At 44.5% G+C, this 24,271-nt stretch overlaps 1 protein-coding gene across 10 annotated transcripts in view; it reads right to left on the bottom strand.

The window, feature by feature from the left end:
- Nucleotides 1-23,591, bottom strand: part of TRERF1 (transcriptional regulating factor 1) — a 100,627-nt gene extending 77,036 nt beyond the window's left edge. For 5 of the 10 annotated variants that reach the window (XM_040612085.1, XM_040612091.1, XM_040612084.1 and 2 more), the window contains exon 1: nucleotides 22,927-23,204. The gene's annotated coding sequence lies outside the window, so the exon portion shown is untranslated. Of the gene's footprint in view, nucleotides 1-22,926; nucleotides 23,206-23,258 lie in introns of those variants that run through there. The other 5 variants (XM_040612090.1, XM_040612087.1, XM_040612092.1 and 2 more) reach the window with 3 other exon arrangements.
- Nucleotides 23,592-24,271: the final 680 nt, after the last annotated feature.

Raw genomic sequence — 24,271 nt, 5'->3', positions numbered from 1 at the left:
ATGTCTTACATATAAGCGAAGTCCAATACCACACTTGGCTCCAAGGAAATTTTAAATGGCACCTCGGTGGGCTGGCAGCAGGCTTCCAGATCTCACCATTAATTCCAAAATTAACAGACCTGGAGTCATCACACAGCCCGAAAATGGCAGATCCTACCCTCAAACACACGCGTCAGCAATTGCAGCCATGGTTTCAATTATGCTAATACCTGGCCACTAGGAACCACTCCGAAAGAATTCACTTGTTTACCCTAACTCATGATAAATCATGGCAGCAGAGACATACTGCAACCAGCAACTTGATCATGGGCAAGGTGGAAGTTTCTCTCCAGGTAATCTAGAGAAGAAATCTGAGCCTTAAAGGAAAAACTTAAAGATTCGGGGGGGGGGGGGGGGGGGGGGAACCCCCCACTATTTAATGTTAGTATTTATTAATATTTGGGCTTCAGCTGTGGATAAAGAGACCAGAATCTCACTGCCTGTGCACATATTTAAGACTGTTTACACGTGAGGTCCAAAAGGATGTCCTCATTTTATAAATAATTTGATCTGGTGACCACATCAGAAAAATGCAGCTTGAGGCTACATACAGAGGCAAAACACTTGGCTACTGATGTCTAAAGGGGGAGGGGGCAAAGGCTAAACATCAGAGTCACTAAAACTCAGCAAATGGTTTATAGTTGAAGCTACGCACATAACATACTGCACATTCACCACACACCAAACTGACTCTTCTTAAACTTCTAAAAGCTGTGCTTACCACAAAGTAATTTTAAGTATTAAATACAAGATTCATCTTAATGTAAACGCTCCATCTGTTACTTGTACCTGACCACATAAGCCATCCGGCAATGCCTTACTCCTCCAGCGTGGCAGGCACAACACATTAGAAAGAGCATTTGTGGAGCCACCAGGGCCAGGTAGCACATAGACGGCATCGGGCGAAGCTGAGACTTCTCTCTCCCAGGAACAAGGAGAAAAGGTTCCCAGAATATTTACTGGCTGAGCTCAAACCCTGCGTTTTTGTTTTCCTTTGTCACATGGTCTCATATGTCTGCATATATGGTTGTAGTTACAAGTATATATAATTTGCTTAAGATCAATCACTTTGCATGCCAGGGCAGCAGGGGAAACAGAAACCCCTCACACAAGAATCTCATTACCTTACAAAGAAATACTATTTCCAGCTAAAATTTGCTCTTCAGTTCAGTCAAATGCACAAACTTAACTTTTTCGTAGTTGTTTCTCAACTAAGAACCTGTGAACAACATAAGAATACCACAAACAGTCTCAAAAGGTGGTTGAAGACGTATTTGCTACCCAAAATTTTGGTTAGACTTCCTAAATTGAGCAAATAATGGGAATTTTGTGATGTTCCCTACTGTCTGCTGCAAGCCATAATGCCAGGTCACACTCCAAATACACTGTACCAGGGCTTGCTTTGAGTTTAAAGCAAGAGGCAATCAAGAGGTCTGTGTGCAGAAGGAAAGAATACAGGTGCTTTTTTTTTTTTTTAAAAAAAAAAAAAAAAAGGGCCAGCAGCGTACTTGTAATTTTGGTGTAGCTGTGTTTTGTTTAGCTACAGATACTGTATATACATTACCTGATATACACTATCAGTAGACAACATCTGATATAGACTATCAGTAAAGAATAGCTGACAATAAAGTGGAAGACCATGCTTTTAACACCTACATTCTGACCCAGAGGAGCAATGAGGACTGCAAGCATTTAACTTGAAATCAGTGACCACATGTGGTAAGAAAGGCTTGCCAGGATGTGATCCTTAATTATGACTTCATCCTGCACAGCTCCCTTGAAAAACGATCAGCTGAGACATCTTGCCCAAAGCAGCTCCTGCAGAGCACATCCCAACCAAAGAGGAGACCAGGGTGCCAAAAACAACAATAAAGTTTTCCCCTCAAATAATGAGGTATCCCTTATAATTCAGCCCTATAAAACCAGATTTGTCAAGTTGTAAACTGGGTTGCAGCAATATTTTACAGCATAAATTACAGCATAAATCTTTCTTACATCCTAGTAAAGATGCCTAATAATTTCATATGCTATAATTTATTTTTTTTTTAATCTGGAACTCATCAAAAGTCACCTGAAATATGCATCTTACGTTTTACAGTCCATTTTCCATATAGGTATAGATTCCAAAATGTAACTTTCACATTCTTTGCATGGAAAAACGTTCCAAAAGTGCATTTACATGTAGACTAAGAAAGGTTGTAATTACCTCTCTTGGGTTTCTTAGGTAGGTCAGTGCACATCCTACAAAGGCTTCTGTATTATCCCATGATATTCATTGAGCATCATTTTTTTCCTGAAAGCAGCAGAACCTCTTGAAAAGAATTACACCAAGCAAAATTTTCATAAGAAAAAAGTGAGATTCCAGAGCCAGAACTTTTGGAACTTTTTAAACTTTTTATTAAAAGTTTCACAGTCCTTTTTTGATGAAATGGATTACCACACAAAATGCTGAATTACAACTGCCTCATACACTATTTCAGTGGATAACATGCATAGATGCCATATTAAAAAAAAAAAAATAAAAGCAAGGAGAAGGCATTTCAATGGATGGGGGGGGGCGGGGGGGGGGGAAGACACTACCAGTACTTATTAAATTTGTTATTCAAATTTGTAATTCCCATTTCCTCCCAACTAATCAGGTCTGTAATAAAACAAATACCATTTCAAAGCAGTTACCATGTCTGTATAAACCACCACTGTAAAAAGTTAAGAATATGACCACATCAAGCACTACAGAATATATACTTTTTTCTTCATGAAATAGTTACGATGAAAACAGCTACATAAATGTTAAGATTGCTCAAAGCTGGGGGGGGGGGGGAAGCAGTGATGTCATTATTTTCCTGCTCCTTCCGAGAAGTAAGCACAGTTTACATCCTCCCTTCCTGCTGTCTCGTTTAACTTTTCTTAACCCAAGAAACACAGGACGGGCACAGCAGCACTTCAGTGCTGAGATGAGCAGAGGAAGCTGGGACAAGTCGGTTTTGCATCTCACCAAAAGCCTCTTCACAGCAATTCAATAAAATCTGTGCTGCCAGGAGTTAAAGGCGAGCTGCCTTTTTACTTGCTCTGTCTCCACGAGCACGCATGCTGGTTTTTTTTTTTACCCTGTTCAGCCAAGGGTCACCAGCAGTGTATGGAGAAGCTAATTTGTGGTCCCAATCCTGCAAAACCCTAGTAGAAGGCCCCAGAAAGCATCTAAATTGAGTAGGCAGCAATTCAGATGTGTTTGACTAGTCTGCTTATTGCATGATGGCACTCCCTGGAGTTCAGTCTTGATACTTAAGTCTCAGATACCTCGTGGCTTAAGTCAAGATAGTGTCACAACCATTTCACAACTTGCTGTCAGATCTTCGAGACAATTTTAAAGAAGGGAAAAAAAAGAAAAAAAGTGGGCTGTGGTTTGGGTTTTTTTTCTTTTTAAGCTTCAAATGTTTTACACAGGGGCAAGGCTTTAACAAAAATGTTACTTTAAGTAACTGACTGTAGCCCTTTTCCCTGAGATTAAATGATATCAAACAATTCCTAAAGAGCCAGGCAATCAAAAAGCAGTTCCCCGCAAAAAAGCCAAGTTCATACCATCCAAGGAAGTTCCCAACCCTGTTTTTAGACTAACATACAGCCAAGCCTATTGCTTCTCTCTTGGTTGCCACACTGAAACAGTGGGAACTCTACTTTCCCTTTTACTTCATTTACCAAACCACTAACTTTCCTGTGCTCCAGCCCCCCATTACGGGTGCTCAGGCTGGGCTGGCTGCAGGGCTCAGGCAGGTTTCCGAGAGGCTGGGGCAGGCGGGAGGGTCAGTCTATATTTTGCTTTTTTGGAGTCAAACACTGGACCTAAGGCTGGTAACAGGAAACTCCTCAGTTAACCATTTCTCCCAGCATTCCCAAGAAACAATCTGCCTGGAAGGTTTTGGGTTTGTTTTTTTTCCAATTTAAGGGGAAGAAAAAAAAAAAAAAGACAAGACAGACGACAAAAAACCAAGAACTCTGTTATCTAAGATTAATACCCTGTTTCCCCATAGTTTTTGAGAACTGGGTTGGCTTTTCCACCCAAGGAGGAAGTGAGGCAAGACTCCAAGAGCTGTTGGACTGATGATTGGGCTGGTGACGATCTGCAGAAACTCCACAGAGCTCAGTAAAATTATCCTGCATTTATTTATAGTTCCGTCAATAAATGCAAGATCTGGTAAAAATGGTTTTCACATATTGAAACTGTACTAGCCTTAAAGATTTACTTCTAGCTGATTCCTGACTTTTGAATTACTCATAAAGGAGGGACCTGTCTTAATTCTTGTCTTTCTAAATTTGCTTCCCCAGGCACCTCAGTTAATTCGGTGCATCTACTACAATTAAAGCTTACTTCTGCCATTCTGCTCTGTGCTTTGTATTCTACAACATGTGCAGTTTTATGCATCTGTGAAATGCAAACTAGAATTTGTTTGTTTTTAAACAAGTGGCACACAATAAATAGAAGTAGTATAAATATCTAACCTTATATTACCAAATCACCAGTACTTCCAAGCAAGGCTTTTTATTCAGTTAGCTTTCTTAAAACACACACATCCCAAAAAGAGAGCACCCAACACAAGAAAACACAAAATCCTCTCCCTAGAGTAGCATTTACTTGCTGTGAAAAGTCTGTATTTTCCTTAACTGGAACATTTTCATAGCTGGGAAAACAATGCATAAAGAATTGTCTATATTCACATGCTTGTACACTACTAGTTAAAATACTTCTTCAAGGAAGTTTAACCAGACTTATATCTAACACGCACAGTCACGTAAGTAGTGCTGTCCACAAAATAATTACCAAAAAAAATATTTCTATAAACAGCAGAGGAAAGGCACGGTAATGCTTATTAGACAGGTGTATCATCTCACCAGTCAGACTCTGAGCTTTTATGGCATTACAATTAACACCATAATTTTTTAACTATCACAGCCTTCGCCTTCGTACTTGGCAGAGTTTGCACCTATTTCCAATGCCCTTAGTCTTGAATATGAAATCAAGGTACCCAAATTATTAAAATCCTCAACATTCGCTACTGTCCTCCCTGTCTTCAACTCTCAAAAAATACCCAAAACCAAACGCATCCCCAACACCTCTGCCCTGAAGTACGCTTTCTAGGTTTTCAGATACAGAAGCGGCTGGAGCTTGCCCCAGCTGACCTGTACAACTTTGATGATTGCATTTTCAAAATAGAAGTCAGGAAATTAGTCATGGTAGAGTAGCATCTCTAGGGGACAGCCTGGGTGGCCACCAGTAAGACACACGTGGAAGGATGTGGAGAGAAGAAGATTGGTATCTACCACTTCCTCTCTTATGCCAAAAAGATTAGAAGAGGCAAGAGAGCCCTTCCCCATCGCTGCGGGCTCAGCCCCAGGCACAGCAGAGGGCTAACGCTGACATTCCTGCATAACCTGAGCTGGTGGGGAAATTCCTCAAAGCCAAAACCAGATGACTTCACCATTTTGGTTAAATGGTGACTTCTTGAATTGTGTTGGAGAGTAGCTGTCACACAAACAAGACCACCAGCCTGTAAGGGATCAGACCTGCAGAAGGACAGTGCTTTCCAGTCACCAGCCTGTTTAGCTCAGGAGGGTCAGCAGAACATCCTAAAACACGCCACCTCCTCCCTATGGCAAACCCACAAAAAAAGGCTTCTTCTTTTCCCCCCACCTCCCACACGAGGAAAGGAGGGTCCCAAATTACCACAGCAGGAAAAACTCACTTGGTGGAATGGGTGATTTCTCCAGGAGCTGGTCCATGCCCCAGCCCCAGCAAAAAGACTGTGCAGTGAAAGGTACATGTCTGAGTGGACTCGCCCCGCAGGCAGCCAGCAAAAGGCAGTGCTCTTCCCAAAGAAATTTTAGGAGCTTAAGCACTCGGTAACTACCCCTTACACAAACCTGAGCAGCTTAATTTTGGGTACGATCCAGAGCCAAGACAGAGCTGTTCAGCTAATCCAACAGATCTCACCCATTACCCAGAGCACATACCAGTTGTTTGCAGTGCCAGCTCAGCATACCTTCCAAGCCTGTGGTCCCCAACGACAACACCAAAAACCTGCTTTTCCTCACACGCTTCCACATCACTCACAGAGGATGACAAAAAGAACAAAACAATCCTGCGAGAAACAGAGGGAAAGCTGCGCAGAAAGGCCTCCCGGTAGCCCAAAAACATACCCGGCACCAAGAGGGGGAGAAGTGGAAGGCAGTGGACTGAATTCACAGGGCATCAGAAGCCTGGTGGATAGCTGCTCTGTGAACAAAGACTGTAGGCTGGGAGTAACTTCCACAATGGCTCCAAGAGCTTCAGGATGACTAGAGGAGAAGACCCTCATTTCTCTACAATGGTATCAACCTTCCTAAAGAGTCTCGGGCAACCTCCATATCACTGCCAACAAATGCCTTCCAAAAGACTCAGCCTAACACTTTGGTCTGCATTTCTTTCTCTCATTTGCCTCTTTGCACACTTCCCATTAGTCTCCCTTCCCTATCTGTGGTATTGGGCACGGGGTCCGGGCACAGCAGCACTGCCTGGCACCCAGAGGTGAGGGAGCCAACGTGTCCCCCTCCTTGGCCACAGCAAGCTCAGGAGCAGGGGCTGGGGCAGAAGAGCTGAGCTGGGAAGCCAGCCTCAGCTGGCAGCAATGACAATCTGGCCAAACCCAATTAATACACCTGTAACGCTGGTCTCTGAGGGACTGGTGACTTCAGACTGCAAGGGCTTCTCAAGGGAACTCCATGATGCTCTTCTTTACCCTCACTAACACGACTTGCTTGTTTTTTCAAAAGCAGGGAAGCTAACAATCATTTCTACTCAGAGCTGTATAACAAAACTGAAGTCTTTCCTTTTTGCACTGAGAAGCACCTTGCAAAACACATTTTAGTTGTCTTTACATAGAAAAATATGTATTCTTTTCAAGCTTTAGTGGTTTCACTTTTGCATCTTCACTTTCCAAGCACCAGCATGAATTTTCCACAGATTTTTAACCACACAGTAATTACACAGGCTAGGTCCCTTTCTCTGAAACTTCAGATGTTAATTAACAGTGAAAGGGCCATGTTAATAGCTTTACTTTTTTCAGCTTGCTGGGATCACTGCTGTACTCCAATTTCATACAGCCAGGAAAGGGGAAAATGTACACAAACAATGGTGGCAAGTAAGCTACAAGTGGGCTGTGGGTTAGCAAGAAAATGAAAAATTGATGGATGAATAATGCGGGAATGATGGATTGGGTTATTGAGTTCTATGCACGAATAGGACTGTGTGACAGGTGCATATTTATACCACACACAAATGTTTGGTGAGTTGGAGTTTCTCTTTTGCCTTCTGTCATGTTCATTTATGTAGCATGCTCCCACAGCTCCTACCAAGAGCCAAGCTCTCCGGCAGTCTGTGCTGTCTCCTGGAGATGGAAAAGCCTGCTTTTGGCCCAAATAGCATTCACCAATTTTTTTCTGGGCATTTTTGGAAGTAAATTAAGGATATTGACAATTCTTTTCGTCCCAGGATAAAGGAATGTAACAACACAAAATCATACAATGCCATTTGTATTTAAAACTCAAGAGTTTCAAGATTTTCAGCTATTAAAACAAATCAGAAGGTGCTGGGGGGAGGCAAAACTTACACTTCAAAATACTGCTTCTGATATTTGAGTGGTTTAATACAGATACTACCCCATAAACTCTTCAGCATCACATTTATGAGCAGAGGGACATATTTATTTATTTGGATTGGAAATGTGGAGTAGATGACCATCACATCACTGGTGAAAACTGCTGTGTCATAAAATAACCCACAGCCACTTGAATTTGTAAGTTCCTCTGACAAAGTAGCATGTGCCAAGCCAGGCAATCCTGATGAATTACATTAGAAGCCTGCAGACTTCTCAGAAATAATTAATTTGCTAAGAGCTGTGTCTGCACAAAGACATAGATATACTCATGCTTCTGAAGGAAAATAAATTCTTACTTCTTGCATCCATGTATTTTCACATGAGCATAAACCTGTAAGATTATTAACTGTAATAAAGCTCTAAAATGTATGCTAAAATGGTGTTTCAGGGCAGCATCAGACACTCCAAAAACATATATATGCTGAATTCTAGCATACTACATAAAGGCAAGTTTCAACTAGAAAGCTTTACTGTGATTTGTGGTACTTTGAAAGAACTCTTGTAAAAATTTTAATAGTTTAAAATATTGGAGCTTAGTCCCAAAGAGATGTAGCTAACGCTAAACTGCCATTTTAATGGCATTTTTGCACCCTCTCTCCATGCTCTACTTTATAAATAAACCTCTAGACTTTTTATTGATTTTTTTAACATGATAGATTGAGTCTCTCTGGCAGAGAGGACCAAAGAACAGAACATGAAAAATTACAGGTTCACAGTTTGTGAAACGGACAACAATAACAAAAACCCCGAGGGAAAACAACTGTAATATAATGCATATACGCCTGCGTTCATTGCTTTTCAGATCTGCACTCTCTGTGCACCTCTCTCTCTCTCTCTCTCCCCGACTTCTTTATTAAACTTAGTGTCAGAAACTATTAAAGGACTATCATATACAGGTATATCACGTGCTGCACATCTTTTTCAGTTACAAAGCATAAACTTGACTTCAGTGTCTGACCTGAGTAGCGCTTGCTCTGAAGTGGTATAGGACATGCCACCAAAATTACCTCAAAAAGTTTTGTAGTAGTTCCAAGGTCTAGCCTAGGTTCTGCAGGTGCAGAAGTTAAAACATTCAAGAAAGGGGGTTTTATGGTGTATACGCAGCAAGAGCTAGCATAAGTTAATACAGTTAGCTGGTCTTATGGGGTCCTGTGCCAGACAACTCATCAGAACACTGTCCTGCCAACCCAAATTTGGTGAATGTCACCAAGTGCATCTCTGGTCAAGCTGTGAGATCACTACTCCTCCTACCACCCAGCTCAGAAATATACTAAGAAACATACAGTGGCAGAGTAAAAACTTACTACCCACGTGCACGAATGCAAGTGTAATGGGTTCATAACTTACCCACATGAAAAAAGGCACTGTTAGTTTTCTGACACACCGAGGGACCTACTTTGCTCACGTGACCCCATTTTCAGTTACCAACATTTTGCAAGGCATAAGCAGAACAGCTGATACCACAGGTTACTTTCTTACACAGGGAAGAACATGAAGGACAACCACCAGCAGCAAAACCTAAACTTAGTAAGTACAATCATAGATACTCAGCAGTCTTTTGTCTTTACCCCATTTGGTTTGTCTCTCCTTACTACAATGTAATTTTTAAAATCTGGATCTGTTCACTATATATGTGATTAAATTAAAAAGATTCCTTGAACACATGACTGTGCAATATCATTTGAATTCTTTGCAGGATCTTGCAAATTCCGTGTGCTTAATTTTAGAAACAAGGACAACAAAAAAAATTCAAAACCCCAACAACAACGTCTGCCATTTCCATATGTGCTCTATATTTTACTAGTTCTTTACCAGAAATGTAAAAAAATAAAATAAAATAAAATAAAATAAAAAAGAAAACCAACAAACCCTCTACAAAAAGAATGTTAGGGGCATTATGTCTTCCCTGACACTTTGAAATATAAGATACTTCTGAATTGTCGGTCTCCTAGAAATCTGTTACACCAAGCTATAAGTTTCCCCACTGATACGCAAAAGGAATAGCAATTCAGAGAGCTCTTTGTGAGGATGTGAAGGTGGTGTGACAGCAGTATTGGGAATACTGGGGGATTCTGGCCATGCAATGCCTCAAAATGATTTCCAGTGGACACAGTTCATTGTTCCAAGTCCAGGGTGACTAAAATTCTCACCACATCTTCATCTCAGTGGTTTTTCTTCAGATGATGGAAGGAGACACAAGATCAACAATTACTATCACAGAGCAACCAATGGGGACCTAATACACACGCATGCAATGCAACAGCAACCTGCAATACAACCAGAATATCTCAGGATACCAAACAAACATACAGGGAAAGGTGGGTTCAAAGAGTGGGAAACTACCAAACAAGAGATTTCATGTCACATCTCCAACCAGCCCATACCACCTAAGACACCAAGCAGGCATGCAATGCCATGTCCAATATAGTTCCTGTGGGCTGGTGCACACACCAAAAGGGCTGTGCTTTTTCCTTGATTCAGCCAAACCAGATACACAGACTCCAAACCAGACCTCCTGCCTCCTTCTTGAAGGTCACACCTCTCTCTGCAGGGGAACTGTGGAGCTGAAGCACCAAGACTGCTACCAACTGTGCTGTTGCTCTGTGAGGAACATGACCTTCAGAGGCCAACAGTTTCTACCTGGCCTTTGTGCTGGCACTAACCTCACACAATTCTTTATCCCCATTAAGCGTCTGATTTTTAAATACTGCTCCGCCTCAGCTCACAGGCACTTGCTACTGACAATTATCAGAGAACATATGTAAGAAAAAAGAATAGCATATGGCTACACAAGTAACTACAGCGATGAAGTGCTCCTCACAGGCTCTAAAAGGGACAAGTAATTTCACCAGTCTTCCAAGGGGCCACCTCCACCGGGTGTGTGAGCACCTACCGCTCGCACACACGGGGTAACACCAAGTAACACCAACACGCACCCCCCCCAGGGTATCCCTCAGCACTTCTCCCTCCATCCCCTTCTCCTCCACTGCTACAGAAGAAAAGCTGAGCCAGAAGAGACCAAAAAAAAAAAAAAATCAAAGAGTATAAATGGATATCCATAGCTTTTGCATGCCAAGAGCCCAATCCAAAGCTGTTCCTGGAACCCTTCCCGCTGAAGGTGCCCGGAGGCCTCCTCACCTTCCTCCCACAGCAGAGCATGGCAAGACACAGGACCAGAAGGCAAATCTCTCCATGTCAATTGCAGAAACAGGTGCGTTTGTTTCACTGGGTTTTGTTTGTTTGGTTTTTAAAGTAATTGAGATCAGTCCCTTCCTTATTTCCTCAGACCTCCCAAAACAGCAAAGACAAACAAAAACGTTCTGCATATAGGACATTATGACTGGAAATTTAGCAAGAGGAGAGTTGGGAGCATTGTTATCCTTTTGCTTTTGTCTCTGTGCACATTTTGTACCACCACCATCACAGCACCAAGCCCGATACATTCAAATGCACAAATTCAACAACACATTTCTCACATTTTCTCTTCTTCATGTCTTTATTTTTCCACTGGGAAGTGACTTACTTTAAAAATTGCTTTATGATTAAAAAAGGCAGCAATCAACTCTTCCAAATGTCAACTGTAATTTGATTTGTTTCCCTCCTCCCAGCTCCTCAGGCTCTCCCAGGAAAGCCCTGCGCCTCCATTCCACGCTCTGCCACAGCCGCAGCCCTCGTGCCAGCCCCAACACCTCGGCACTCCTGGTAGAGACGAGGCGCTCTGTTCCCCGCTGCTGAGCTCAGCTTTGCGTGTGGATCACTCGGGCACAACCTAAGAGCTCTAGTTCAAACACCCACCCGATCTCACAAGGGCAGGAGGTTTTAACCCGCAGGGCTGAGGGGACAGGCCGCAGCGGCCAGCTCCAGGCCCAGGCAGCAGCCCCGGCCACAGGCCCTCACCTCCGCACGCTGCGCCGGCCACACGTCACGGCAGCAGCGTGTACGTTCCCAACCATTTCCAAAGTCTTTAGACCAGGTCTTTTATTTCTCTTCCTTGTACAAAATTCAGAGTGTTTATGGTTAAGTTATCAATGCGCCACAGTTAGCAAGGGAAGACTCCCAGCACAGAGCTAAGGCTCACTCAATAACCCAACAGGGAGGAGAAAAATCCCTCTGAATTTACCATGGCTGACGTAAGGCGTGATGTCATTTCCACACACAGACTAGTGAACGGAAGAAAAAAAAAAAACAACAAAAAACAACCCTTTATTTCAGCTCCAAGAAGCAAGAGATATGTAAATGGCTTGGCCTCCATTTCAAATAAACAGTGTGAGATAACCCAAAAACTTAATAAGCCTTCATTCCCACTCTTCAGAGGGCTCCCAGCCCGCGCCAGGATCAGCTCACTGGGAGAGCAGGGAGCCAAGCCACTTGTACAGGCACGCAGCCACGGCTGCCCTCCCACCAGCCCTGCCAGGACGGTCTGGTTCTCACTCTTCAACAAGATGTTTGGGGTTTTTTTTACTATTATGGAGGAAGTAATTTTAAACAAACTATCAAAAAAAAAAAAAGCCCCCAAAAAACAACAAACCAAAAAACTTGCTGTAACAACTCTAAAGGTGTTTTGGTATGATTATGGGCGAAATTAACAATTCTCAGATTAAATAAAATCAAACAGATTAAACAAGCCAAGGAAAACAGGTGAAGATCAGAAAGAAAGGGCATCTAAGAATTATAAAAGATGCCCAGCTGAATTTAACAAAAAAATAAAACTTCAGCCAAAGAGAAGAAATTACTGAAAGAAAAACAAAAAAAAAATAAAGTTACCGAATCTAGGTAACTCAGAAAAGGCTGCAGAGTAATTTTACCATTAAAAAAAAATATTAACTTTTGATTTTTAAATGAAAAAAACCCAACACTTTCTCACACAAAGTAAATCCTTACTACAAACGCTGCTTTAAGTGCTATTCATATCTATCTGCCAGTAAATACTTTTATAACTAGAGAACATTTATGAGAAAATTCAACCTGGAGGGTAATTTACCCAAAGTTTCTGCTTGGCAAATGAAAATAGTGTTTTCAACAGATGAATATCCTGGACTGTAATTGTTATTGTTACCATCATGTAAATTGGTGTTTTACACAAATGCAGTTTGAAACCTACCTACTGAAAATAAATAAATAAAAAATAAAACCAACCTGCACAGGACAGGGCAAAACAGCACTAATAACATGTAAGCACAGGTTCCTAAATAATAATTAAAAAAAAAAGTTGTTGCATAATGTATTCACTTTCCTACTAGTTTCACAGATTAAGATAGCAGCACCATGAGATAACAAAAAGATTTCTTTTGCCTTTAGCTCAGTAATTTACAAGTCTTCAGGTTTCACTGGGTTTTGTTGCTGTTGTTCAGTGGGAAAATACTGTGGAAATAACATTTACCTGCATTCCCAGTCCACAAAGCTTGTGGAACTGCAGCTTGTTAGAGGCACATGCCCACCAAGCACCATAAAGAAAGATTTACAGTAAGTGGTGACTAATCTTTACAGCGTATACTGTATGTGTATCACTGAGTCAGCCTGAAAGTTTGTTCATTCACTCGAACACCACTTCTTCCATTCTCTTCTCTCTCTGATCTGCAAGCAGATCTGAAATCTGCCTTCCCTTCATTCAAGGAGAGCTTCTTATTGCCTTAATAGGCAATAGGTGCAGGTACAAAACCATACTGCTATTGTGCAGGATTGACCTAAAAAACACGGACTTGCCTTCAACAGCAGCATAAAAGCAAACAGGCGGGGATAAAAAAAAAAAAAAAAAAAAAAGCCCTACATTTTCTTTCAGCAAGAAACTTCTGTGTATGCAAGGAAGGAGTACTGCAGGAAGGGCACACAAGCTGACCCTGCTACTGGACAAACTTCCCAGCCCCAACATTTGGCAATCTGATTGTACAAAGCCTGCAAGAAATGCTCAGTTTAAGTGATCTGGTTTACCGGTAACAAAAGCAGTAGCAGAACACAGGCACATACTATAGATAGCTGGAATGGCCACATATGACTTTGCATTTGCTGAAGCCTAAAAAAAGATGCCCTGCTATTTTGTTCTCTTTTCTTGTTTCTTGCAATTTACATAATTAGCAGTACGGATTTTCCAGAAATAACCTGAAAGTAAAAGTTCTACCTGAAAAAAAAAAGATGTTTATGCTAAGGGTAGTGAGGGGCTTAAATTTAAGGATTTTCTTTACATAATTAGAAGCCTATCACCCACTTTGTAATGATGATTCTTCAACCAGAAGAACACAATTATTACAGAGTAAAATAATTACACCAAAGAGCTGCATTCACAAACAGACCCAACCTTGCACCTTCTTCCAAACGGTCACACAGGTAGTTCAACTGACTACAATATGAGCAGGCATTGCTACAGAATGAGTAAAAATTGAAAAATTTGGCCAATACTAAGCACACTTAGCCCAACGGAAGCCTTTCCATCAACCAGCTTTATGCAGCAATCTATGTGCCACTGCCTCAACGTCTGCACCGCAACCTTATTAGTTTTGGACCATCGCCTACTGGCTGAGAGCTAGTCTTTAAAACGACATGAGCCCATGTTATTTTAATGAACCCCTACTTTAACTAACGATCAAGTAGTTAGCCTAGGGATCATATGCTGACAGACTTCCAGCATAGAAGTATGGCTCCTTTCATAAATTATCGGAATTCTGTGGTATTAGTCTATTGTTTATATATGGGCATTCAACATCCAGATGAAAAGTTCTGAAAGTTGGAAATCGTTGAAATAAAAGTCTGCTAGGACCTTATTTTATCACCCCCGCGCACGTTAAGCAGTACCTTACTATGCAGGCAGCCACATTTGGCTTAACTTAGGTTCTTTTCATTAACAAAACAGCACTTAACCCAATCTCTTTTTTCTGTGCACCTCCCTTTTCAGGTGTATTATTTCTTTAAATCTAAAGCTGTTTTTAACTTCAAAGACTAATTTTTTACTACAAGCAAAATGAAAGGTAAAATTCATCCTCTGCAATGCATCTTTGGTTTTCAAGCATATAAATGGTGAAACCTTTTTTCAGTTTACCTGCAAGGCATATTCTCTTATTCATGCTTTTTCATTATAATAGCAGCAACTTTAGAGAAGTATTAAAGTTCATTATGAACCAGCTCTTTCAAAATTTCATAGTCCTAAAAAAAACACTTTTCCTCACTTCAGAAAAATTTCGCTTCTCATTTTCTACTTTTATCAAACACATGCAGGCAGCAGCAATACTTTTTCATCATGATCCATGCAGCTCAGATACCAATTTACTGAACTCTGACAGCATAAAACAAGCTTACCTGATGAAAAAATACAGAGAATTACTGTTCATCACCGCGACTGAAAAGCCTCTTCCAGTCTTGGAAGACACAGCACCAATGGAAAAGAGAGGGAGAAGCTAACTGCCCATGCTCCTGCAAATGTTTTGGCTTAGAGGAATTACTACCACCTTAAACGGAGATGTGTCCCTACCATACTCAGAAATATGGGTTTAATGTAGTTATGAATATGAATCTCACTTCTCCAGACATAAATTGTCTGCTAATTTAGAAACCTCCCTCCACTCCCCCCTGCTCTGTACCTGATGCTTTGCCATGCAGGCTTATTGAAACACATGGGGCTGGTTCGCTGCGGATGAGGACTGAAAGGTAATCAGTGCTTCACTGCTTGCGTTCAGAGACACCCTCCAACAAAGCAGATACCTGGTTCCTACAATCTGTCTTATCCTGGCATGATCAGGAAGGTGAAAGTCCTTCCCGACAGAGGCAAGCATGCCATTTCTGACACTCAGATGCCTACAGAAAAGGCTGCATCCTGCTCTGCTTGGCATGCTACTGCTCGCAGCAATTGTGTTGCCAAAGAAAGTTGAAACTTCAAACAGCTTGACTCAATCCTTTTATATGAAGTATCCTGGTTCAGCATCTCACCACTAAAGCACGTCAGTCTCTGAGATGGTTTTCTGCCCTATTTTTGCCAGGAACTCATTAGAATATCACTGCAAGTACTTAATATCATTGCTGTGATGCTGAATTCACGTTTTTACACTGATCAATAAAAACTAAATCAACACACTACACACCCAGCCCACACATGAAGAAATTTCATTTAACAAGAAGATCAAAGTTGTCTACCTTCTACTGCTGTAAAATCATAACCAGCCTGTTGGTTTTTGCCAATTATCTTTGAGGAATGATTGGAAATGAGCAAAAATAATTCTGGAAGCACACATTGAAATTGCAGATACAAAACAGAGATAGGAGGACACATGCAAATAACCACGTGGGAGACCTTCACTTGAATTCAAACTGCATAGCAGGCCAAAGAGACAGCTGAAGTATCAGCATTCCTGCAAAGCTGTACCATTCAACGTAGCTTAATGTTAAGCATTTCTTTTGTTTTATCAAAATACAAAGAGGTTCCTTTGCAACACTGAACATAAGATTTTAAAAAGTAGCCCAAACAAACCCCAAGAAGCAAGCCAGCAAGTTAGCATCTGGACCACTTCTACTCATTTCCCCCTGTATATTAGGGGCACATGCAGCAACAAAACTGCTCCACCTGATGCTGAGCTACACATGACAGAAACCTGCAGTTCAGGTGACTACAGCATCCTGCACTCAGCAGACACGGCTTTGGTAATGACCTCAGAGCCCATTATTTAAAGTTGTGCTGCGACCTAGGAGCCATTGGAAAGGTGATGCTTTCAGCCTCCAGAGAGAGTGCACCATGCAGCCCTCTCCCTGCTGAAAGCAGCGTGTAGCCAACTGAAAGACCAACGCCTCTCTGCAAGGTAAGCCCTGCTCTGATGCTCAGGACAAAACAAAACATAGAAGAGGTAGACCAAAAAGAAGCAACTGCGAAGATATTTACAGAACTCCAAATCAATATCCTAAATATTTCAGGGCTTCAACAACCTACATTTTGGGGAAAAGAAAGCTCAGTTTAGCTAGGTAGGGTCTTCCAAGTATTCATACTTGTGGCAGATGTGAACCATTTAAAGGCTGGTCAGCAACCATTTTTTACTTAATACACGCTATTTTGCTAACAATGCAAATCTTAACATCATTAAAGGAGCAAATAACTAGCAAATTTGCTTATGAAATAACAATGACACTATTTACTAGTCGGGGTGAAGGTTTTTTCTGGTACAAATGGAATCTTCCACCAGGACATCTTCTGTACCAGCAGAAAGAGAGAGAGCAGGGTAGCAGCAGAGATGAAGCACTGGTGGTACAAGCCCAGGAGGCAGCACTGCCAGCAGCAGCAGCTACAGACTCTTGCCAAAGAACCCCATTTACCTGCTCCTTCTTCATGCACTGCTACACTGTTCGAAAGAGTAAATAATCTCTAGCCTCTGATGAAAATATGTATTAATAGCATCTTATCTTATGCTTCCAAACTTCCACAAATTTGTTTTCAATTCTGCATGCACAGTAGAGGGCTATTTCAACTTATGCAGAGCTCTAACAGCATTCATTTCACTAGGACCCACTTAAGATCATACTCTTACAAGAGTGCCCAGATTCATTTGTGCCATAGGACAGCAGGGTTTACCCTACTGACCAGTCCAAAACTACATGCCAAGATTGTAGAGTGTATTCTGTTAAGAAAATGAAAGACGTTACTATTTAGGTCAAGTGTAAAATTAAAAAAAAAAAGCCTTACTAATGCAGCTGTAATTGGCATAACCCTCCAAGTGTAAATAGAGAACCTTCCCAGAAAAGGCATTTCCAGTTTTGATTTGGCATGTGAAACACGACAATACTGGGAAAAGCACTTTTCTGCTAGTACAACTGGAACTCAGATGGGACTCTTACCCACACAGAAGTGTTGCAAGACCCCTCAATCCCCTAATATGCACTACTTTACCAGAAGATTTTTTGGCTTAAAGTGGAGAATATATTTAAGGTAATTTCCAAACACACCATCATTCACTATTTTTTTGCTTTTAAATATAAAAACTAGAACACAAACTTCCCTCCTATCCTCCCCCAACACCCCCCCAAACGCACATACACTAAAAATATATAAATAAAGGAAATGAAACTTCCCCATCAATGAAAATAGTGTGTGGTGGGGAGTGGAGAACAAAGACAAAAATGGGTCTGTACAGCATCTTTTATGGCCAACTAAGAGTCAAGTGACTTTTTTTATAAACAAAGAACTTCAGCCATTAGCAAATTTTAAATTTAATAGCCCCTTGCTTCACAGGGCTGAGTACTTTTTTTCCCCACAGTCTCATGCTCAAGTTATTTAGGATTTGATAGTCACTTAAACAGAAAGTACCTGATATAAATTCCACATCTCAAATGGACCCTGTCCTTTAAGAGTCCTGGTAAGCCCTGTTCTAGCCAAACAGCGTGAACAAAAGCCTCTCACCATCAGGGACCTTTTTAAAAAGCGCTGCTGATAATTTAACATTTACCTTCTATCGGTTTTGCTGGGGCAATCCTCCCCCAATCCATATTTTTACAGTCTTTACACTCCAGAGTTAGCTGGAGGTTTTAGTACTGGAATCTGAGCTTTTCCTCATTACTGAACATGAGATTTTTGACAAATGGGAAAAAAACCAAACCCCAAATATTAAAAAAGACCATCTACAACAATCTTGCTTTGCTACAGATGCAATGAAGTTTAAACATGAAGAGGAAAAAAAAAACCAACAAAAACAACAAAGCAAAACAAAACCTTGCAGTAATGCACTTCAAGGACATATCACAATGCAGGCTCTATCAAGAATCTCACCATGAGCAGTTGATGAGGGGAGGGAGGGGAAATACAGCAACCATTTCCTTGCTGAACTAAAAAGACAGGAGAAAATTTGTGATAAGGCCCAGGATGGCTGCCTTAGAAAGGTCAAATTCATGGGGTAGGGAAACTCAGCACTCGTGGCCAAGTGCCTGGAGCACAGCCTACCCCAGCTCAGCTGACCAGCCGATGGGAAGCTGAAGATCAGCGATTCATGTGAAATTCTAACAAAATCTGAACTGCAAACTGGAGAAAGACAAACGAAAAAGAATATATATAAAAATCAACCATCTTTTGAGCCTGCATCATATCAGCATTTTGGGTCTTTCCAGAGCAAATCACCAGTCAACTACAAAAACTTAGGTGGGCTGTTCACAAAAGACACGTTATCTGTGTTACAGAGTAAGCCGAAACCGCAAGACTCATTTCACTCAGAACCTCCAAATATACCCAACGCTACACAACTCCTCCAAAACCTTGCAACATCCCCAATCTAATATGGAGAGTTTAAACTTTTTTTTTTTAAAAAAAAAAAACTATTATAGGGTAATAGGGCACATATTAAAAGCATGCCCTGGATTCCCCAAACCATTATCCTCTCAAGAAGAAAGTAACATCAACAATGTATTTGCCTTCTAGTTTCTGCAGCAGCAGGTGGTAACCTGAGCACATTCTCCAGTTTTTCCCCACACAAATCAATGTCTCTTTTTTTTCCTTCTGCTGCTGCTTTGAGCAGGGCCAGGTGAGCCTGCACGTCCCCCCCCTGCCATGCAGCAACATGGCCAAGCCAGAAAGAGAGAAAATAAACCACTGTCAAAAATACTCCTCCTTCTGCCCACAGAAACCAATATCCAACAAGAAGCAGCATCGATGTAATTCACTGACTATATCACTTCATCCTCCCAGCCTGGCTGAACCATACGCTACCTAGAGACGCACACGCAGTGGCAGCAAGCAAGGAGACGATGGTGCAAGAACCCATTCTCAGCATCTCCAGACCCAAGGGGAAATACTCCCCCAGGCTCTGCAAGGTAACTTGGCACGTAAATGCACGCTGCTCAAAAGCAGATTCAACAGATCTCTTAAATCTGCTTGGATTCAAGTGAAGAGTTAAAGAACAAACCAAACCTAATAAAATTGTTGCTACCTTTCTTTGAACCACGCTCAGCCCTGCTCTTTGAAGGAAGAGCCGCCTTTCTTAAAATATATCTGAATGCGCTATTTTTGTCTTTATCTTAGAAGGCTTGATTTCCCCTCACAGCCCCACAATTGATTACAATAATAGGTTTCTCAGAGCTGGACAAGTTAAGAAAAGGTTTTATAACTTCAAATGCAGCAAAACATGTGGAATTTGCTGCCTTCTTTTTTTGTTCCAGTTTCAAGTGCAGACCCCTCACTCCTCATCATCCCAACCCCCCAAATACTCACACGCACAGTAACTGTACTCCTCTAGGCAGTGCCACGGGAGTCAGTGCAACCACTGGTGCTGCTCACCTTCGGTAAATAACCAAGTGCGTGGCAGCTGTGCCACACAGAATTCATAGATGCACTTAAAGATGCTTCTGCTTCCAAGCAGATGAGAGGCAACAGGATTCAGTAATTTTAGGAACAGAAAAAAATATAATTCTGATGATAGTTTTTCATTGGAAGCTATGCAGCCCCCAAAAAAACACAAGGGGAAGAAACAAATTGTTTCCATATCAACAATTATTCTGTAACTCTCGAACACCGCTGGTTTTGTTGTGTTTTTTCTTTTCTTTTAAAAGGTATTTCTAAGGAAACTAAAATCTAACTGCCTTATCTTGCAAGATATTATGACACATCATAAGGAGACACGACTTTACAGCATCAGAAATTCATGATGACATTACAGATCCCAGGGCCCCCCCTCCCTTTAGTTTACTACTGTCCCATTACAGCATTGGGAAAGGGAGAGAAGAGCCTCCTTGAACACTTTGCTGAGGAAGTTTTTAAGCGACATATTCACCGCTTGATTAGAACAAACAGAAATACAAAATTAAAATATTCACAGCAAAATATTATCTTACTGCTTTAGGAAACCTACAGTACATTACAGGACTGTTCTTAGACTGTTCTCGTACTCCCTCTGACAGATGCCATGTTACAAGCTCAATTTATAACGGCAAGCCTCACTATATTACTGGAAGAATTAAAATGGCCAGAGGAAGAGAAGTAACAGTGTTTAGAGTTTAAATCTAGGAATTATTTTTATCTACCTAGGCTACTTGAATACTACCCAAAAGCGAAACAAACCTGAAATGAGATCTGGCTTTATGGTCTTGAATGCATACTATTCTTAAGGGACAGGCCACCAGCAGTAACATAAAGGTGGAGAAAACTAAATGGGTACGACATCAGAGACTTTTTTCAGTCTATCCAAATACAACATGAGTCAATACTAGGTAGTAGAGAAGTTAGTCACACTGTGGTTTATTTATGCTCATGCTGGCCCATAGGGGAGTGATGTAAACACTTGAGGCAGGATGCCTACCTAGCTACCCCCTAGCCTCATCCCTGTCCCCCAGGGAGGGATGCCAGCAGCAGGACATAACATTGATAGCAATGTGATTAAGCTCTGGCCTCATTTCACCGAGACGCTGACTCTCCACTCCTTGCTCAGGCCAGCTTCCACAGTGAAGTACATTACTTGTATTGGAGATTTTTTGGCTCTTCAAGATACACTGTTTTGACGACCACGCTGACAATGCTGCTCAGTTCCTCACTGGAGTCTCCCAACTTCAGAAATGTGAGCTGCTTAGTGGTAGCAGAACTGATCATAAGAGCGTTTATTTCCACCAAAATGTTTGAGTAGGGTATATCTAAGCCCTAAATTTTTCCAAAGTATATCAGACTACTGGTTTTAGAAGAAAAATGCATACGTTTTCTTCATACGAAAAATCACTCACCTAAATTCTAAACATTTTTTTTTTAAGCAAGGCTGCATAGCTTAACTTTCATGCCACGCATGCATGCATAAAGCATTGATGAAGCAGCACCTTTGTGTCAAGTACATGCCTTGCACAAGCCTTAGAAGAGAAGGTAACATACCCACCTTGCACAAGCCTTAGAAGAGGTGATGTACCCACTAGGGCACATCACGCCCCGCCACTTCAGGGAATAACAGAGTGCAACGGGTTATTTCCTGATAGACGCGCCTCATCAAGGAAAGGACTCCGCTCTGATCCAATCCAACATCCAAAGAAGACCACCAAGTAGCTAAGCCATGGCAGCAAACAGCTGCATGTACCACACGCAGGAATGGTCCACGCATACACACACACGGTGCAGACAGGTCACTTCACTATGATGCTGCCTGCGGGGGCAGGTCCCCAGGGGAGCCCCCCACGGTGGGCCCGTGGCCCAAGCAGGACGGTGGCCCAGGCCAGGCCCAAGCTCACCAGGTGAACTCTCCCCTCCTCCCATACTTACAGTAAAATTACAGCTGGTGATGACATAAAACTTCACCCGCTGTGACTACCCGCCTAAAACATTCCTTGCACAGTTAAGCACGTGCAATGTTTTCCATAAATAGTTATGGGTCAACATATTTATTTTACTCCCATCGTATTAGTCCAGTAAAAACCCACGAACCGCACCGGTCACCACCTCAACAGCGACCGGCGTTCGGCACCGGCGGGTGTCACCGGACGAAGCACGACCCCCGCCCAGCGCGCACCGCCAGCAGCCGAGCCCGGCCGGTGCGCAGCACAGGCGAAAACCGCTCCGGTAAAGTCAGTCGAGGGATGAGTAGGCATTATCCATTTATTAACTGGTTAACTGCCAATTAATTTTACTTGCAAATCACCCCTCCGCTATTTAAAACATCTGGCTAAGAGTTCCTATCCGTTCCCCCCCGCGCCGGGCCGGGAAGCGCAGCCCCCCCGCGCCCCCCAGCCGCGCCGCGCGTCCCTCCCGCGGGAAGGCGGCGGCCACGTTTCTCCCGGAGAAGTTCGCACCCGGCGGTGCCGCCCGGCCGCAGGGGAGGGCTCCGCGTCCCGCACCGGCTGACACCGCCACCGCTGCCGGCGGGGCGCAGGCGCGCGTGGGTCGGCCACGCGTGTCAGGGGCCGCGGCGGGTACCGCGGGACAACTTCCGCGCCGAGCCGTGCCGTGCCGGCCTTCCCCGCCTCCCCTCCGCGGCGCCCGGGACCGGCCCGCCCGCCCGCCCGGCCAGGTAGGGGGCAGCGCCCCGCGGCCGCGCCCGCCCCCAGCCCGCTCCCGCCGCCCCGGGCGCCCCCTCCCTGCCCGCGGCCGGCCGGCGGGGAGCGGCGGTCGGTGAGGAGGAGGAGGAGGAGGCGGCAGGGCCTCGCCTACTCGGCGCTGCAGACCGAAAGTGAACTGCAAACTTTCCCCCCACCCCCCCCGCCTTTTTTTTTTTTTTTTCCTCCCTTCCAGCGCAGCCCCAGCTCCTGCAAAAATGAAACTTGCGGAGCGTTGCCCTACCTGGCGTGGAGTCTGCAACAAGTGCAGGCGCGGGGGCCGGGCGCGGGGAGCGGCGGGGCCGGGCGCGGGGCTTATGTCGGTGTCGGCGAGGAGGGAGCAGTTGCGATATTAATTTATTACGGAGCTGCCCGGGCTCGGTCCTACTTCACTTACAGTACGGCTCTCATCCTGTAAACAAATATCGCTCCGCCAGGAAACATACTCCCCCCGGCCCGGCCCCGGCCCCGCGGCCAGGCACCCACCCCGGCGGCGACACATGGAGCGGAGCGGGGCGGGGGCCCGCCGCACCCCCCCGCCCCGCGCCGGGGGAGGCTCCGAGCACCGGCACTTACCTCCGGCCACGGCCTCCCCCTCCCGCCGCGCTGCCTTTGCCGAGTCCGTGATGCAAAAAAAAAAAAAAAAAAAAAAAAAATCCCGGTGTCAGCAAATCGCTGTCAAATTATTCTCTTGCAGAAGGGAGAGGGGAGAGGGGGAGCGGGAGCGGGAGCGGGGGGGAAGCAGAAGCAGAAGGGGGAGGAGGCTGCGGGAGGCGGCGGGATCCCTCCGCCGCGATGGGTCTGGCCCTGGGTAGCGAAGCAGGAAGTAAGGTGTCGGTGGCGCCGCGGCCGCCTGGCCCCGCGGCAGGGCGAGGGCGAGGGGCGCCCGCCGCCCCCGGGGGCCCGCCGCCGGCCGTGCGCCGCCGCCGCCTCCTGCTCCGCCGCGCCGCTGTCTCGCCGGCAGCCCCTCCTCTCAGGGCGGCGAGCGCAGCGCAGGTGCCGGGGCCACCGGCGGCGACCTGTCAGCGGCTCCCGCCGCCGGGGCCGCGGGTCGGCGGGAGGCGGGAGAGGGGCTGCCGCGGGCTCCCGGCGCCGCCGCCGCATGCCGCAGGGCGGTGGGGCCGGGGCCGGCTCCCGCTCCCGCTCCCGCCCGGGCGGCGGCGCCGGGGGGTGACAGCGGCGCCGCGGGCGGACGCCGCGCCAGCCCGGGGGCTGCCGGGGGTCCCGCCGCCGAGGGGCTGCAGAGGAGGGTGCTCCCCGCCGCCGAGGGGCTGCGGAGGGGGTCCTCCCCGCCGCAGAGGGGGTGTCACGGGGAGCCGGGCCGGGGGCGGCGGGGGCTGCGGCCGGGCCTCCCCCGGCCCCGAGGCGGGCAGTCGCCGCGGTGAGGGTGCTCCCCCAGCCGGGAGGCGTGCGCCCGGCGCGGGGAAGGGCTGCGGGGGTTGCCGCTGGCCCCAGCCGGGCTCCAGCGCTCCGGGTTAATTTGGAAGTTAATTCTTTAATGCGGCGAGCCTCGTAGGAACTTGCTCCTGTGGTCACTGATCTTTGCCACTGGTAGTCTTAAATCATCAGCTTTTCTTCTTTTTTCCCCC

Source organism: Falco naumanni, chromosome 12 (genome assembly GCF_017639655.2).
Source record: "Falco naumanni isolate bFalNau1 chromosome 12, bFalNau1.pat, whole genome shotgun sequence".
Classification (NCBI taxonomy): Eukaryota; Metazoa; Chordata; class Aves; order Falconiformes; family Falconidae; genus Falco; species Falco naumanni.
The sequence above is the reverse complement of the archived record's forward strand: the minus strand, read 5'-3'. Positions and strand labels throughout refer to the sequence as shown.